The sequence below is a fragment of the Primulina eburnea genome, unplaced genomic scaffold (assembly GCF_022965805.1).
Source record: "Primulina eburnea isolate SZY01 unplaced genomic scaffold, ASM2296580v1 ctg424_ERROPOS6267910+, whole genome shotgun sequence".
In the NCBI taxonomy this organism is placed as follows: Eukaryota; Viridiplantae; Streptophyta; class Magnoliopsida; order Lamiales; family Gesneriaceae; genus Primulina; species Primulina eburnea.
The window spans coordinates 93,251-97,413 of NW_027331239.1; the positions used below are offsets into that span (position 1 = coordinate 93,251).

At 38.5% G+C, this 4,163-nt stretch overlaps 1 long non-coding RNA gene across 1 annotated transcript; it reads right to left on the bottom strand.

Annotated features, from left to right (window-relative positions):
• Positions 1-462: 462 nt before the first annotated feature.
• On the bottom strand, positions 463-1,418 carry LOC140821123 (uncharacterized). Its single transcript, XR_012115646.1, has 3 exons — positions 1,345-1,418; positions 1,164-1,203; positions 463-620 (listed from the first exon to the last, which is right to left on the bottom strand). It is a non-coding gene; the product is annotated as an uncharacterized lncRNA (long non-coding RNA).
• Between the last annotated feature and the right edge of the window lie 2,745 nt (positions 1,419-4,163).

Consider the following 4,163-nt stretch of genomic DNA (forward strand, 5'->3'; position numbering starts at 1 on the left):
GCCTGGAAACTCGGGTGGATCCATCCTCTTAAACGCAGAAAAGATAGCATCAGAACCAACTGCAGCTGGAGCAACCTGCCCTCTACCTTGGCCTCTGCCCTGGCCTGCTCCTTGCAGTCTAAGCAACTGCTGGATCTGCTCACTGTGAACCTTAGCCTGCTCCTTCAGTAACTTGCCGAACTCGTCGACAACTCTCGAGGACGAACTATCCTCTCCCTCTGACGCCTTACGCTTAGGAGGCATCCTATACTCTACAATGCTCACAAGACACCAATCAATACATAACAATAGATAGATGCAAAGAAAACATACCCGGACAGTTGAAAGTAGACGAAGTCATATGCATTGGTCCGAAGAACACCGCTCTGATACCACTAAATGTGGCACCCTGACCTCTTTTAAAATAAATACGCAGCGGAAATAAAAATTTTCTTTTCAAAATATACGGAAGGAGTTTCAAAATACATTAGTTTAAATATCTTTACAAAATAAATACATGATCATTTAAATGACATAACAAAAACAAAACATCATTCCTATGATCATGCCAAAATCCTCCTTCCACGGTGTATGCATATGACCCCCAATCCACAGTCAACGTCCCGGGGCACCACTCTGATCTGCATCACATGAAAATAACTGAAATGAGAATAAATCTCAGCAAGTGGAACTCTTATATAACAATAAACAATAATCTCTGTAAAACATCTCTTTGAAATCATAAATACCATCAACTCTGAACTGTAAACTCTGAATATCAATAACATAGCAATAGCATATAAATATGATGGTATTTCTCTTTTGCTCTGGGGATTGATATCAATAGTATCTCTGCTCTGGGGTTGCTCGTATCCCAAATCGATATAAATACCGATAACTCTGAGGGATATAAGCCTCTGGGCGATGATCATCTAATATTGCATGCAATCTCTGACTATGTATTTATCAATCCGAAAACATTTAAACTCTTCTCTGGATTTAACAATCACTTTGAACTCTATATATCTTTTTGTATTCCCTTTAATCAATAATGAGACATACAATGCCTCCAATACATATAACAATACATACTATAGATCAAATGAAAGGGAATAACACAATAAACTCTTTGAAACACATACATATATAATCATGTGAGCAAAAAGGAATGAAATTCCACTTACAAACCACAACAAACACCTCAACTTAGCTCTTGATCACCACCTACAACAAATAATCCACAAATAACACCAATATCAACTAAATATCCAAGATTACAAGCTAAATAATCCATAAATCCACTTAAACAACCAATCTAAACAACTCTTAATTTACAACCTTAACAGAATCGCACCAAAAACTTACCCAAGCTTCCTAGCACCAAGGAGAACGTCGAACTCAAGTCGAAATTCCAAACAAACGCTTGAATCGAAGATAGGAAGTGAAAGAAATGACCAAAAACCCTAAAAATGGAGAGAAATGTCGAGAATGAAGGAGAGAAGAAAGGAAAAGCATGGCCAACCACTCCAAAAAGTAGCTTAAAAACTCGACCATACCTTCACCGCGGGTGCGCCAACACAAGGACCGCGGGTGCGCTATGGTTACGGCAATCTCAAAAATTCTGGAACACTAACACCGCGGGTGCGGCACTGCAAGCAGCGCGGGTGCGGTCTCTACCGCGGGGGCGGTCTCTACAACGCCGCGGGTGCGGTGTGCTCACGGCACTCAAACTCCAAAAATAGCACAGTGCACCGCGGGGGCACTCCTCTAAGAGCGCGGGTGCACTCTACTCACGGCAAAACACTATTCCAAAGCAACTAAAATCGAACCGAAACGCTGAAACGAACAACCAACAACAACTAATACCTCAAATAAATAATAACCAATAATACTAAAGCCCAAAACACAACTATAATCATCTAATCAAATATCCCAAATAACAAACGAAACTTAAATCGTACCGTACACCGGGCTCGGCTATTACAGAGAATCTATTTACAACAACAAAAATAGAATCCCTCCCCTTCTTAGTCCTATGCAACCCCAAAATAAAGTCCATAGAAATGTCAATTAAAGTTCTTTTTAAGAATAGCACGCAAATGTGTTCCCAAAGTTCTATTGCCAACTTCAATTTGTCCATCCGTTTGAGGATGACAAATAGTAGAAAACAACAATTTTGTTGCAAGTTTAGCACATAAAGTCTTCCAAAAGTAACTCAATAATTTAACGTCGGGACCAGAATACAATAGTCCTAGGCATGCCATGCAACCTAACGACTTCTCTAAAGAACAAATCCGCAATGTTTGAAGCATCATCGGTTTTGTGACAAGCTATAAAATGTGCCATCTTAGAGAATCTATCCACAACAACAAATATAGAATCCCTCCCATTCTTAGTCCTAGGCAACCCCAAAATAAAATCCATAGAAATGTCAATCCAAGTTCTTTTTAAGAATAGCACGCAAAAGTGTTCCCAAAGTTCTATTGACAACTTCAGTTTGTCCATCCGTTTGAGGATGACAAGTAGTAGAAACAACAATTTTGTGCAAAGTTTAGCCCATAAAGTATTCCAAAAGTAACTCAAGAATTTAACATCGCGACCAGAAACAATAGTCCTAGGCATGCCATGCAACCTAACGACTTCTCTAAAGAACAAATCCGCAATGTTTGAAGCATCATGGGTTTTATGACAAGCTATAAAATGGGCCATCTTAGAGAATCTATCCACAACAACAAAAATAGAATCCCTCCCCTTCTTAGTCCTAGGCAACCCCAAAATAAAGTCCATAGAAATGTCAATCCAAGTTCTTTTTAAGAATAGCACGCAAAAGTGTTCCCAATTTCTATTGACAACTTCAGTTTGTCCATCCGTTTGAGGATGACAAGTAGTAGAAAACAACAATTTTGTGCCAAGTTTAGCCCATAAAGTATTCCAAAAGTAACTCAAGAATTTAACATCGCGACCAGAAACAATAGTCCTAGGCATGCCATGCAACCTAGCGACTTCTCTAAAGAACAAGTCCGCAATGTTTGAAGCATCATGGGTTTTATGACAAGCTATAAAATGTGTAATCTTAGAGAATCTATCCACAACAACAAAAATAGAATCCCTCTCATTCTTAGTCCTAGGCAACCCCAAAATAAAGTCCATAGAAATGTCAATCCAAGTTCTTTTTAAGAATAGCACGCAAAAGTGTTCCCAAAGTTCTATTGACAACTTCTGTTTGTCCATCCGTTTGAGCATGACAAGTAGTAGAAAACAACAATCTTGTGCCAAGTTTAGCCCATAAAGTATTCCAAAAGTAACTCAAGAATTTAACATCGCGACCAGAAACAATAGTCCTAGGCATGCCATGCAACCTAACGACTTCTCTAAAGAACAAATCCGCAATGTTTGAAGCATCATGGGTTTTATGACAAGCTATAAAATGTGCCATCTTAGAGAATCTATCTACAACAACAAAAATAGAATCCCTCCCCTTCTTAGTGCTATGCAACCCCAAAATAAAGTCCATAGAAATGTCAATCCAAGTTCTTTTTAAGAATAGCACGCAGAAGTGTTCCCAAAGTTATATTGACAACTTCAGTTTGTCCATCCGTTTGAGCATGACAAGTAGTAGAAAACAACAATTTTGTGCCAAGTTTAGCCCATAAAGTATTCCAAAAGTAACTCAAGAATTTAACATCGCGACCAGAAACAATAGTCCTAGGCATGCCATGCAACCTAACGACTTCTCTAATGAACAAATCCGCAATGTTTGAAGCATCATGGGTTTTATGACAAGCTATAAAATGTACCATCTTAGATAATCTATCCACAACAACAAAAATAGAATCCCTCCCCTTCTTAGTCCTAGGCAACCCCAAAATAAAGTCCATTGAAATATCAATCAAAGTTCTTTTTAAGAATATCACGCAAAAGTGTTCCCAATTTCTATTGACAACTTCAGTTTGTCCATCCGTTTGAGGATGACAAGTAGTAGAAAACAACAATTTTGTGCCAAGTTTAGCCCATAAAGTATTCCAAAAGTAACTCAAGAATTTAACATCGCGACCAGAAACAATAGTCCTAGGCATGCCATGCAACCTAACGACTTCTCTAAGGAACAAATCCGCAATGTTTGAAGCATCATTGGTTTTATGACAAGCTATAAAATGTCCAATTTTAGAGAATCTATCCACAAC